Source organism: Microchirus variegatus (genome assembly GCF_963457635.1).
Source record: "Microchirus variegatus genome assembly, chromosome: 2".
NCBI lineage: Eukaryota > Metazoa > Chordata > Actinopteri > Pleuronectiformes > Soleidae > Microchirus > Microchirus variegatus.
The window spans coordinates 12,563,858-12,578,954 of NC_139803.1; the positions used below are offsets into that span (position 1 = coordinate 12,563,858).

Here is a 15,097-nt window from a genome sequence, read left to right on the forward strand (position 1 = left end):
TATGAAAAAAATCAGCGTTTGATTTCATTGCACCACTCACTGCCTCTGCACCTCACACACACACACACACACGGGATCCAAAAAAACAGCAGTTGGCAGATGTTCCCTGGGACATGCATGTAAAAGCGGCATCCCATCATCACCATCACCCTGCATGGAAACAGTGGCTGCTCTCTGCTGCTGCCGCAACAGACACGACCCGGTGTCAGCAGCACACACACACACACACACACACACGCACACAAACACACACACGTCATCAGCTCACCAAATACAAGGGAGAGTTTGCAAAGGATGAGAAGTTCCAGCTCCTACTCTCTGATTTATGATTTGTCTCCCCCCACCTCCCCCTTACACGTCTCTGAACTGATCCTGTCCCGGGTGCCTGAATGCAGATTGAGCAGCCAGCAAACCGTGAGACTACAGCTTACATGTCACACATCTGAGCTGCTCGCGTTCACTGACAGTGTGAGGGAGCGACGCTCGGCTGTTTCCACTGATACGACGAGGAGAAATAGCTAAAGTTGTACTAAATATATATATATACATAATAAAAAATAACAAATGTGCATATTGTGTGTGTGTGGTTCAAACAAATGTAATTTTTTCAAGGTTGTTATGGTGACAGACCATAAGGGGTATAATACAATTAGATTAAAATAATTTTTACTATTACTGAAAAAATTGGTATAATCCAAAGCAGGTCATCACCAGACCAACACCAACACATCCTCCTAACCTCTGTGACCCACACACAAAAAATTACGAGTTGTACTAACTTGGACATGTTGATTTGTTGTTCCTTCTCGGGGGGGGGGGGGGGCACAAAGGCATGCGTCTCCCTCCCCATAGGTCAAGCCCATAATATAGGCTGGGTTGCACAAAGCACAGAGGGCTTTGTGCAACCCCCCCACTTGGAAGTCGACCCTGTTGAAGATACACAATGCTGAGCACATGCCCAACATCTTCACTATATAATCCAAAGAAAAAATTAAAATCGGATTATTTAAAAGCGAAATCAATTGTTTGAAGAAGATTCAATCTGATATGTTCCATTTCTTTTTAAATTTGTGCAATAACCGTCGTCTATGGAAGGCAGCACCTGCGTGTGAGGCCGCGCGCCGTCACTGTCACCAAAGTCAAACTGGAAGCTATCGAAGGTGCTTCAGAAGGTGAAGGAACAAACGCCCCCCCCCTCCACCCTTTGCCATAAAAGCACTGTTTAATTAGGTGTAGAGCAACAAATCCTCCCCCATTCAGCGGCTGGACACTTGTGGTGTTAGGAGTGGAGAGCATCGTCGGTGAAAGACTCCCATCATAACACTAGAGGAGTGTCACACTGATTCACTAATGCCTGTGTGTGTGTGTGTGTGTGTGTGTGTGTGTGTGTGTGTGTGTGTGTGTGTTAACAAGCCTATAGTATGCTTCTCTAAGTCATTGTCTCTTGAATGGGTGCTAATAGACAGACAAAACAGCACACACACACACACACACACACACACACACACACACACACACACACACACACACACACACACACACACACACACACACACACACACACACACACACACACACACACACACACACACACACACACACTGAGGCCCTCTCCCGATACACTGCTCTTTTTATAGACTCACACTGGCCACTTGTGTTTGCATGTTGAGGGATAACATACCAGACTTCAGCTCGTCATGCACTGCACTTGAAAGTGAATTTCAAAACAACGTAATTTTTGGCAAAAACACAAGCTCACAGATTTAAAAAAATAAAAATAAAAAAATAAAAAAATACATGCTTTAAGATGAAAATCAAATCAAAAAGCATTTATTTAAATAGTTAAATATGCCAGAAATTTGTTTTATAATATTATTCAACTTATTCCAGTGTTATTATAATGTAAAACAAATTAAATGAATTGTTATTGTCCTACAGCTTTGTGAAATACAGACAAATCTGTTTTTTTCTTTAAAAAAAACCCTCTTTGTTATTGAATTAAATAAAAATAGCCAATTTGATTTTAATTAACTCTAAATGTCCTTTTTAAAAATCATATAATATTAATTTCCGAAAGTCTTAATTGAAATAAAAACTAATTAGAACATAATTATACAGAAACAGATATGTAACTAAATTAATTACCAGACTCTACAGACATAGTTTAGGTTCGTGTCTCGATGTATTAAAAAGACACAGTAACTCAGGCGAGGGCTGGAAATGGGTGGTGGGCTCTAATCCTCATGGACAAAACCAGCATATCCACGAGACAAATCTCGTTTGATGGATCCCTGCTGCGAGATCCAACCACAGCAGCCCGGTGTGGGAAGCCCATTGTGCCAGAGGAGCTCAGGAAGGAAACACACTAAACATTTATTAGAAACAGGACTCTGCAAATATCATATTAATTCACAGGCAGCTTAGCAAGAGCAAATTGTCTTAATTCAGTCAAGGCCTGCCCTGTGCATTCTCTCCAGGTTTTTAAAATTGTTTTTTTCTTTTTAAAAATATTCTCCACTCTCCACATTTTCCATTTAAATTGTATATGTTTATTTATACATGATTTAATTAAATTGTTAAATGTAATAGAATAAAAGACAATAATAAAATAAGATAAATCAAAAAAGCACAGTCCATCATCGGGTTTGAAACGGCAAATGAGGAAACCGAGGGTTAACAAAAATAAAGAAAGGGGGAAAAAAAAGAGGAGCATATTTCAGGCGTCTCACTAGGATTTAGCACTCCTGTGTGTGTGTGTGTGTGTGTGTGTGTGTGTGTGTGTGTGTGTGTGTGTGTGTGTGTGTGTGTGTGTGTGTGTGTGTGTGTGAGACAGAGAAAGTGAAGGAGAGACAGTGCTGTGTTCCCAGGTGTTCAACTGTGTCCAATTTTGTGAGTGCAATTATAATTATCTTTTTGTTTTTCATACATGCTGCATGTATGTGGGGGACATACACACAGACGTATGTGTGTGTGTGTGTGTGTGTGTGTGTGTGTGTGTGTGTGTGTGTGTGTGTGTGGGGGTGTTGCAGCTGAAAATGGTCTCAGCTCTTAGCCCCTTGGTCTCAGGCTGGGGCAGTGCCTTTAAGTCAGCTCTGGGTCAGCGCAAACACTGGCAGCTATTCATGACCAGATCAAGTTGATGTGAGACTCTGTCCCTCCTCTGCCCCCCATTTCCATATGAATGTGGAATATGCTAAAGGGGTAAAAAACAAGCAACATCCTTGTCCCGTGGAGCCACGGCAAAGAGAATGCTACCTCCTCTCCCCCCCTTGGAAAATAACAGAAATATTGGCACATGAGTAGATTTTTAAAAATAATAACACGAAGAAGAACAATACAAAAAAAAGACAGACTCTCTCTTTCTTTCCATCTTTTCCTCCACACACAGTCAAACCCAGCCAAGGTCAATGTTGCTATCAGCCTAGCAGCTTATGAATCAAAACACAATACACACAAGATGCTTTATCATGACACACACGTGCTTACACAACAGCGCCGTGCAGGCTACATCCCAGTTACTCCCGTATTAAAAGGGTTTATCCAGACAAAGGGTTTCGTCCCGACAGACAAAACAGCAGGAAGCGGCTACGCGACAATGAACGTGATGCACAGATGTATACATCCAGCAGCACAAACCCCTCAGATGCACAAGTGAGACCATTGGAAATACATAAACAGGAACAAAACAACACAGATCTGCATACCCTGGATGTCCCTTGTATCTTCCCCTCTGCTATACCTGGCAGGCCCCAGGATATCATCACCGAACCATCACATGCATATACACGTGTTTGGGACGGACACAAGGCCTCCTGATACACACAGACAATGTCACACGCTCCTGTTGTTCCACTGCATCATTCGGTCAGGAATAAAAAAAACACCTAGTCCCATCTGACTGTTTAAAGGTGGGCTCAAACCCCACAGTGGTGAGGCCATCTATTACTGAGAGAGATGAGGGGAGGGGAGACAGAGGAGCCTTAAATGGGGGGAAAAGATCAGCCTCTGCTTGGTTTGGAACTGCCGTTGAGCACCAGGTGCCCAGAGACTGACACTGCATTCTGAGGACCACAGCGTCCACGAGGTGAACATCAACAACAGATTCGCTGCATTCTGCTGAAAAGGCTGCTGAAATCTTTTTGTCAAGAGGGATAATTAAAAGCATTTCAAATAGGATATTTTTTCAATTAACATAACATGTTTTTATGGAAGTTTTTTTGTTATCTTTGCCCTCAAGCTATTAAATCCATTTTGTAATCATTAGTGATAATAAGAAAACCCACTTAAGCTGAATTTTTCGTTGTTGTTCCATGTGTGGATCGCAACCACACACAGTTATGTTAATACAACTGCTTAAAAAAAAGAAAAAAAAAAAAAAAAGAAGAACCACTCTTACGTGAGGAGCAGTTTCCACTGAAGGAAATGTGCTTCGCGTCACATTTATTACAAGTAATGTGCCTGTAAAATATTCTGTTTGCATACGCTTTGTAAAACAAACAGCCCCCAAATCACTGTGACTGAATGCCAGCACTTTGGCTGCAGCGCAGTCATCATAAACAACAAGACACCACAAACAAACTCTAACCCTCACTCTACGACACAGAGGAACGGCCAACAGTCCGATATTTCACAACAACATTACGCAATAATTTAATTACACCCACCCTGTGCGCAAGTAATGTAAATTCCCCTGGCAGGACAACGTCTTTTCCCCCTGTTGAGGACAAACTCTTGCAGTACACAAATGTGAGGGTCTCCCTGATGGGGTACACACTGATGTCTATGTTCAGGCTTTTATTTAAAAAAGGGGCCAATCAGGGAGCGTAGATTTTGCCTCCCCTTGTCAGCCACTGAAAGACACAGGTGATATTTGCCAGGACCATTTCACAGTGAGGCCTCCTTTGATAAACACTGGGCCCAATCAGAACGTTTTTATCTAACTGCGAAAAACTTCTGTTGTTATGTTTCAGTGCCCATGGCTCTTTTTGCGATATTACCGCAGTGATTTATTCTTCACTCTGGCGTGGTTACGATCGGGCCACCTGTGCACAGAGCCTCCTGTATTTACACAGCAATAATCCCAAATGTGGATCTATATCCCAGATTTTTTTTTTTTTTATCTACAAAGACCACTCACTCCTGTCCAGATTTTTAAAAAAGTCACAGGAAAGTCAAACCGATTAAAAAAGATGAAACACTGCTCCAAGTCAACATGTCAAACAGAATCAAGGGCTAAAATAAAAACCAGAAAGAGGACTGTGGAGTTGTGTGGGTTAAAAAAAAGAAAGACAGAGAGGAGATTTTATCCTTGTTGTTGGACGTTATCCCACTGGACTGTTCTGGTCTTGACTGAGTCACAGAGTGCGACCCTGTCCAGCAGCATGCTGGCCTCTGCCAGCTACACAAACAGTGAGCGAGAACATGACATCACCCCTCTATCATCCACTCGATACACTCGAGGCTCGCAGTTCAACAGGTTCAAATGCTCCGCGCAGATGGAGGCTAATGTTAACTCAGTGAAGCAAGAGATCCTTCAAACTGCAGCCACCTTTTTTTTTTTTTTTTAAAGGAAAACTTTCCCCCCGAAGCACTGGCCTAACTTCGACGCTGCAAGTAATTACGACAGGGATTCTTGTGGTTTACTCTGAAGCTGATTATTTTTTTTGTCCTGTTCCTACACCACTCCTTAAAAGACCGGTGACAAAGGGAAGAGAGGACACATCACGGAGACGGATGACACTGTGACCGTGGTAAAGGGAACACCGTCTCTCTGCAGGCCTGTGGAGGACGTTCTCTCCTGACTGCGCTCGCTGTAATAACTAGCAGGGGTAAACAGAACACAAATCTCCCTTCCCTCTGGGCGGCCCAGGCAGGAGACAGCAATTCCTTGTCTGCAATCACCGCGTCTACATTCAAACGCCATTTCATTACACCCTCGCAGTATCGCACTCTTTAAAATCTAACAAAGCAGAAATGATTCCGTCTCTTTTATCCACAGGTTAGAGCAAATAAATATATTTCTAGTATGATTATGATGACATAAAACTGTCATGACCTTGGGGTGTATTTTTTCAATTTGCCTATAACAAAAATATGTCAATCTGAAGAAGAGTGAAACCTGGTGGAAGGAGGAGATAAAGGGGGAAAAAAAACACAGTAGTGCACCATGTGGCCCACAATCTATTCATTGCTCCCGTTTAATTTCTTTTGGGTGCATAATCCTTTCAGTTTCAATAGCAAATTTAACAGTCCCTGAGGTCTAAGCACCAGACTGGTCAATACAAAACCAGACAACTAATTACTGGGCGCACCACACTCTCCTCCGCCCCCCTCCTCCCCTTCATCCTCCCCTTTTCTCTACCTCATTCCTCCATCTCTCCTTCTCTCCCTCTCTCTTTCTCCAGCAGCTGTGGGGTTCATGTACACAAGAGCAGCAGTCAGGCAGTATTAGGTTTCCACTTCCCAGATCTCCCTTAAAAGCCTGTCCCATAATGGCCCTTCAGTCACACAAACACGCATAGGGTTTCATACAAAAAAAGCACACACAGTCGGACAACCACACGTGAATATATAGACCTTTACTTCTTGGAAGATTCCGAAAACTGAGGTTCGTTTCCGTTGCCTACCTCGATTTCCTCCCTAGCTTTTCTTCTTTATTGGTGTTTTGATGCAAGAAGGAGCTAATTGTTTTTGATTATACTGTTTCCCAATGACTAAACAACCCTAAAGTAAATTGCCTGTTTACTAAGAGGCAACAACATAAATGTTCATAATGTCTAGTGGTTAGGCAGTAGCTTTAAGAGGGTGTAATTACCATGTAATTGGCAGCTTGTTTTCAAGCAATAAATTAGTGCACAACTTGACAAGCTGTTTAGCTAATACAATCATTAAAAGCTCACCTATACATCGGAGGGTCAGCGGCGGTTTATAGAGGTAAAACAAGCACTGGACTGATGGATTAGTTGAACAGAAAATTAAACTGCAAATCTTTTAATAGTTGTTTAACCTTCATGAAATTGGCATTTCATGTTCGAAATGAGTTTGAAGAACGAAAAGAAGATTTTTCATATTTAAAAAAATACCAAGGGAACCTAAACATACGTTGTTGATTTATTTACAAAGCAGACAAACACACGCTGATTTTCCTTCAAAACCTGATTGTAATTGTGAACACCGAGATTGGATTTTGGCAACTTTGAAAGCAGAAGTGGATGCATATGGCATCGGAAACCCTCCGCTGACCCTCTAACATATGGTGTTTTTTTTTAATGTAGATGAGAAAGAGCTTATACGCCGCTTCCCATGTGTAAATAGCCTGGCTTCGACAATGATAACATGGTCATGATAGCATGCTCCACGCTAACCCAGCCCCATGTTGTGTCGTGTTGTGACTGCTGTCCCTGTGCTTTACAGCCTTCCTCTCCAAACAGACGCACTCTCAAGGCTTTGATCATGACCCCGTTGCACACCAGCCAGTCAGCACAGCCCCTAATTTGCTGATGGGTTTAAAAAGTCCCCCCAGTTAAGAACACTTCCCCCAGATAATGGGAAGCGATGCCCCCCTGTGACCTGAGTGGAGTGTCCTTTGTCTCACTCTTAATGTTTGCCTTAGCCCATTGTGTCTGCATTATCCAGGGCCTCCACCCCTCCTCCTGCAAAGCTTTGATGCGACAACCTCGCTGCACACACTGGACTGCCCTCAAAGAGGAAATACTAAATGTATGGAAGCCATTTCCCAGTGTGCCACTGAGCTCACTATGGAGTCCCCCCCCCCACTCATCTCACACATCTTTGTGACCACCGTGAGGCAGAGGTGGTTAGAGAAGCCGTGCTGTTTATAGCGCCATGTGGCTGCAAACACTGCGTCCGGCACATACACATATGCATATAACCGATTCCACAAAGGCATCCTGCGCCGCCATTGCTCGCAGACAAGGAGGACGACCCTGGTCCTGTCAGCTCAGAGACGAGCAGACAAATTGCTTTTGATCTCTTGACCTGAGAAACTGGGCGTCTGTCCAAAATTGGCTTCTCGAAAACAAATGAAACGATGGAGAAAAAAAAATGGTCACCTTCTGAAATTAAGCGTTTGAATTATTATAACGGTGAAGCTAAAGCTAGCTCGAAATTGGATGGAGAAAAAAATGTTTGTGTCTTTGTCTTTTTTTGCTCTTTCCATCCGTCTATCCCTCCATTTTGTGTCACTGAGGGGACAGCTGGATAAGAAATAGATCATTAGTAAAGGGACACACAGTCTCCATCACAGACGTGACATCATCCACTTTATAACCGGCCCACTTGGGGCCATTTGTGGTAGAACTCAATGCTATTTGTGTGTGTGTGTGTGTGAGTGTTTGTGTGTGGGGGACGTGAGTGCAAGCTGTAAATTAGCCGTCTTCACAATCATTATCTTTAAATATTGCTTTGAATCGTTCAAAGACCCACATCCTTTCCTGATTTATGTGCTTGTACAGACAATTGAAATGTTGAAAATGGACATCTCTCACAGCGAACGATGCACCACTAAATATAATAAAATAAAAGCTGTCATTAATATTTCACAAACTGAAGAATCCGAATCCTGTGTATCGTCTATCTGTCATCATCATAGTGTTGAATGACAACCTGCACCCATCTGGTGTTATCAAAAATAAAAATAAAGTCATGGTAATGACCCACACAATCATGTCATTGCTTGCATTTCCGAGTCTCACAGACACTTTCTCCTCATCATCTTTGGCTCTCAGATTAAAAATTTAAAGAAAACCTTTAAAATCTGTTTATGCTAAGATAATCTCGATAAAAAGGCTCTTCCTATCTGCTTAATTGGCCACATCAATATCAATAAGATCAATGTTTTTACATTTATTTCAAACTATTCCATTATAGCTCCCAACCAATTTATTCTCTAAATAAAAAAAATAAAATAAAAAAAAGAGAACGTCCACGACTTTGACTTGTATTACTTTACTTACCATATGAAAAAAGGAGGACTACAAGTGCCACATTTTCTTTGGTAATATTGGGTCACCCAGATAACAGCAGCTATTTATTGATTCTCAGATAACCCACAAATACCCTGGGAACAAAGAGAAAATGCTTCTACACTCCCATTACCTCTGAAGCTCCATCTATGATTTGTTAAAAAACAAAAAAAAGAACTAGAACTTGTTAAGGTACCCATAACCCATTTGTCAAAAATACTACAGAAATATGGCAAAAAATATAAAATAATATATAAGCGCATTTAAATTTGGGCATCCCTATTTGAGGGAAACTGCCAATTCTCTCTAGGTAGAGTTGACTATGGTTTTACATTCTGGGCAGATAAAGGCATTAACAAGGTCATGGATGTGACTGATGTTATATATATTGGTCTGGTCTTACAGTATATATTAGCAAACTGTCAATGAGTTTCACTGATATATGGATTTGGCTTGATCTGGTGATTTGGAGGTGGACATCTCTGCAAGGTAAAGAAACACAAACTCAGACTATCAACACTCAATTCAGTGTTTAAAATGAGAAGAAGGTTCTCCATTTCATTGTCTTTCCCTAGAAAAATTGAATGATTCTGGGAACAGGTTGGACAAAATAGATCTAATATTATTTGTGTCGAGCTGCCAGTCTGCCCTCAAGTGTTCCCTCTTGGACTTCTGCCACACGAGTTTAGAATTCCTGGTTTAAGTCAAAATAAATCAACTCTTTGTAAACATCGAGATAAATATGGTAAATTTAAGTCTTTGTTTATTAAGAATATCTGTCGACATCTGACAGCTCAGTGTTTCTCAGTGAAAGATTTCAAGTGAGAGGCCATGGGCAATTTATGCAGAGGTTGCATATTATGTGGCGTCCGTGCAGAATCCTCCCATTCTACAAAGAGGATACTGTGCTGGTGGAGTGAGCGACAGCACTCGAGCTGGAATGCTCCGGCCACAGAAGCCCGTCGATGTGTTAACGAGTCAACGGGAAAGAATCCGAATCGCTTTTCAGCATGGCACATAAAACAAAACAGGAGCACAGATTGAGTGTGTGTGTGTGTTGGACAAGTGGAGAGTTCTGTGCTGGCGACAGGGTAAAAAATATTGTCAAGCTCGTGTCTGTATTTCTTTGATGGTTGTACGCTAAAATTTCAATCACTTAGGTATCTCTTTGTTCCTTTTCCTGTGAACAGAATGGCAGAATAGACTATAGAAAGGAGGATAATGACACAAAATACTCTTTTACACTAAAATGAATGTGTATACGCAGGGTTTTTAAACATGTATCATCCCTGCATCACCTGTGCCTGACAATTTACTTTAGTCTCTGTTTAAAATCAACCATTTAGATGATTCAAATGACGAAAACAAAATATATTTATTGCTGTCCTAAGTTGTTACTTATCCAGATCAGCCAACAAAAACCTGGATGCTCTGCTGAGTCATTTGACGCCAGAATGAATGCTTAATAAATACATTCCCACTGCTGAAAAACCCGTTGAAAGTTTACCGAGCAGAACCTTCCAAGTTAGAGCTGGACCTCCCGCTTGTGAACTGCGCACTCAGCACAGTGCGGGATGCCGTCAGCATAATGAAGGAGCAACCATCCAATCTTGATAAACGCATCGAAGAGGTCTTTCTAAAGGAAGTAATGAGTGTGCCACTCATGCGGAATGTGCCCGAGCACTGAAGGAGACAGAGGTGCTGAGACAAGATGTAGTCAATCAGGCAGCTGTTGTATGGGCTTTCAGGGATATGAACATCTGAACACAAAAACAGCTGCAGTTACTCTGACAACACCACACATAATTGTTTCCAGAGCAACGTTGGCCTTAGAGTCATTTAGCATGCCCGCATTAGTCAGCAAAATATTCCTTGGACCACCTTATCACATCTGATATAGACAACACTTTGGATTTAAAATGCCCTGGAATACCTAACAGGAGTAGGACACCATCCAGCTGACAAAACAAGGCACTCGTAGCTCATAAAGCTGCATGGAAATAGCTTGAAAAGTGATGACAAACCAGGAAATCATGCAACTTTTCACCACTAACCACCACAACCAGTATGGAGAGTCTAAATGAGAGACACAACTGGACAACTAATGGCACGGTGTAATGGCGATAGAAAGATGACACCATCCATGTTTGAATTGATCCCCTTTTAGGATTACTTTCACTGTTATTGCCTGAGCCAACAGGGCGAGGTTTCTGGAGAAAATGAAATAATGAAAAATTTATGGCACAAAAAGGAACAAATGTATCCAAAACATTGCTGAGAATAGCACTCATCCAGTATCTACTATGTTATTTATGCAGGGGTGGGGAATCATGACACTAGTTCTGAGGAGTAAGTACCTGTGTTCTTTAAGTAGTCTTTTACAGTGGACAGAAAATATTTATATTGCCCCTTAAACATCCTTTAGAGTGACCTTGCATACTCACAGATGTGAAAAAGTATAAGCTTAAGCATCACAAATATGGAGGGAGATAATGGCTGCAATTAGACAAATCCTCAGTTTTCATGGTTGAAAAAGGGTAAAAGCACCAAGTAATGCTATCATTACATGGATATGAAAATGGTACACGAGGGGTTGTTCCACAAAATGGTCCTTACATGTGCTAAAGAGGGCGTTGTACACAGAAGAGGGGATGCAAACAGGCCTGTTCCTCATTGAATTTACATGCACTCTGGTAATTTGATCATAACCCGAGTAAGGCAATACTCAGATTATGTAACTTGCATTGTGGTCATCATTGAAGTAAACAAAACTCAATTTACAGAGACGGATGACCCATTGATCTTTTAAATGACCTGTGCATGTATATTATAGAGACTGCTTCTTTTGCTCTGATGATGTGAGGCAAAAGTGAAAACAGTAAAGCAGGTGTTTTTTGAGATGGAGAACAGGTGTGGGGAATTAAACCACTTTAAACAGCTCTTAAGTGTCCCAATTTACATACCTGTTTCCAGTGTTGGGTATGGTAGTGGTAAAAATCTCTATTAAAATTGTGGTAAACATGACATCAATTATGCTGTGGCACTATTCCTTAGTGGGGATTGCCAACAGGTGAATCATCCAACTTGTCTCATGGCAAAGTGTCAGAAAGGAAAAGCACCTTCTGTTTCCTGGCACTTTGTGCTTTGTGTTTATCCGTTTCCATCCTAACTGGCACCTCCGTCAGTGACACTGCAGCATCAGGCTAACAACTAATAAACCACTTCTACTAAGTGAAGCTTTCCCTTTCACTGCCTGGTAACAATAAGTGGGCTAAAATTGGCAGCGGAGGTCAGGTAGGTTATCTGACAATGTGTCTCCACCTTACCCACAAAAGATGACAAAAACACCTTCAATCATCTGCACATCAACACTAATAATAGAAACACAAAATACACCGATTCAAATAATCCAAGCTCCTTAAGGGAAGGATAAACCTTATCACATAACAGTGACCCACAAACCATTACAGCTCTTAACTACCTAGTCTATCCATGTTTTCAGAACCTTTATCTAAGCCTAATATAGTTTGTGGTGGGACATCATGGGCTAAATAATTAATCCTTTTCACATTGGCTGTGATTTAATTGTTGACGTTCCATGCCAGTACTTCCAGTGATCAAAATTAGTTAAAACTAATTCTATTATGATTTAAACATTTGTAAAGTTGCTGAATCCATACGAGAAAAGCCGTGAAAAGGATGTTGAGTCACTGAGGATTTCATCCTCCTCGCTCCCACTGCTGAGAGGACAACTCATATTTCGAAAAGCAGCTCCATTCGATGGCAGCTGAAATCGAAGCCACTTGCGTCCACAGTACAACTTTTTGACAGTAACTTTTTACGAGTCCTCATTAAGGTGTGCGCCGTTCGGCTGCTTCATTACAGTGTGACCCACATTCCCAAAATAGAGAACTAGATTCTACAGTCGACACGGCTTGTGTACATTAATAAAAGAGCTGTAGTAAGTGACGGAAATTGAGCCAGGCTTCTCCTCATAATCAGTTCAACAGACATTGTGCTGAGCAGACACCAAAAACACATCCATGCACGCGAGGGAAGAAGTCCAATAATGCCAGTCGAGACACTTCATTCCCATGTTACCGAGAAGTGTAATGAACAGAGGGAGCGAGGGAGGCACAGGGGTAACTAAGTCAGAGCGACGGGTTCTGGTTTTCCTCGAAGAAACGAGGGAGCGTGAGGTCAAGACCCTAAACTGCCAATGAACCATCAAGGTGAGAGCCATAAATCACAGCTGTGAAGTTCAATATAGTTTCCTTAAAGTACTTCACTCACTTAACTCTGCTCATTTCTCACAACTTCACAAGTTCAAAGTGGGTGAAAACAAAGAAAATCTGGTTTGTAACTTGTTTGTCCCTCTGAAAATATTGAATAATAAAAAAATATGTTTAAATAATATTGTTCTTTGTCACAGTTTTTTTTAACAAGGTTGACTGCTCACTTAAACACTGTTTTCTTTGTCTTAGTTTTATCTCCAGTTAATATATGGTCAGTTGTGATCTTCTTTGCCAAACTAGTCAAAGATAACGATCCAGTGGGATGAAAATGAATAGATTCAAGATATTTCCTTACATTTATCATCCAACAAAAGTTATCCAGTGACCTTGCAGTAACGCGGTAGTTTACACGAGCAGCAGCATCGACGGTGAACCGTCTCAAAATTCCGTGGCGACGAGCCAAAAGCTAATAATCTGCAACAGGCCTCCTTTTACCAGCTTGATCCATAACATCTGATTCCATGATGTAAAGTAAACCGGGCTGATACAATCCGGATCAAGGCTCAGTCAACAAGATGCAATGTGGACTTACAATTTTTTCATATTTTTTGGGGTAAATAATGAGCTGAGGAGTGATGGTTAAAGTGGAAACTTTGCTGCACTACACCCACACTTGAAAATTCCAAGTTCAGAAAAAAAAGTGATCACAATTATTAGCCGAATAAATGATGACACAGGGAGGAATTTTCCAGACACAAGTTCTGCACTGACAGTGTCACAGTGAAAAAAAGTTTTCTGAGCCATTGTGCTGCCTGAGCCAAGTGCCATTCTCTTTGACCCCTCCAAATTCCCTTCCCCCCAGCCGGCCTCCACTCCTCGCACTACCTTGACCCACAAAAATGTACAAAATTCAACAGCACAAAGCCCTTCTTATCACTACAACCGGCAACTTAACTGTAACAATAAACAATGAACTCTGGAAGTAGCAGTGAAAGTGGAAGATGCGCAAATCCAAGAGTAAAAAAAAAAAATCTAAAGAAGTAAAAGTTGGGAGCACATAAATCAAAATCTAATAGAAATTAAACACACAGATGAAAAAAAAAAACAGGCATGTGACGGAATCCTGGGGAACAGAGAACTTCCAAAAAGTGCTCAAAGAGAACGAGAAAAGCACTTACCATATAGATCCAGACAACCGGACCCAAGAATGAAAGATTCCTCTCTTGTCTATCTCCGATCCACTTCCATTTTTCTAAGCTCCCATATGGCACCCCCACTCCTGCGATCGGCAGAAGCAAAGAGTGCGACAGAGAGAGAGAGAGAGAGAGAGAAGGAGGGAGAGAGAGGGGGGGTTTGCATTAGTCCTGGTGAGGAGATGGAGGGGACTGTTGCAGCTGTGCAACCCCGTCAGTTTCTCCTCAAATCCACTCCTCCCCTCAATGTGTGTCTGCAGCACCGCGAAAAAAGGCAACGGAAACAAAGTGATCCTCTTACACACTGGCCAGAGAAAGAAAGGGAGACGAACAGGAGAGGGTGAGGGAGGGAGGGAGCTAGAGAGAGAGAGAGCAATAGAGGGAGGGAGAGAGAGGGAGGGAGAGAAAAACATGCACAGGGACCAGAGGGCCTCGGCAGCTGGAGGTAAGCAGGTTCAAGTTTTCAGTGTTTCCTTTACTTTGTCGGAGCGGTTCTGCCGGCTGAATGGGAGGGAACGAGTGAGAGCCTCGAGGAAGGCAAGGAAATGGTGCATAATACCTTCCAGCTTCTTTCTACCCACACTTTCCTCCCTCCCTCCCTCCCTCCCTCCCTCCCTCTCTCTTTCTTTTCTCTCACTCTCTATCACTCTTTCGCTCCGTCTCACTCTCTGGTAATAAGCCTGGC

The 15,097-nt window shown here is 42.0% G+C and overlaps 1 long non-coding RNA gene across 2 annotated transcripts in view; it reads right to left on the bottom strand.

Moving 5' to 3' along the window:
* The window catches only part of LOC310924246, a 44,060-nt gene extending 29,537 nt beyond the window's left edge, over window positions 1–14,523 (bottom strand). For both annotated transcript variants that reach the window (XR_014592782.1, XR_014592783.1), the window contains exon 1: window positions 14,398–14,523. This is a non-coding gene — a long non-coding RNA (uncharacterized lncRNA). The remainder of the gene's footprint in view (window positions 1–14,397) is intronic.
* Between the last annotated feature and the right edge of the window lie 574 nt (window positions 14,524–15,097).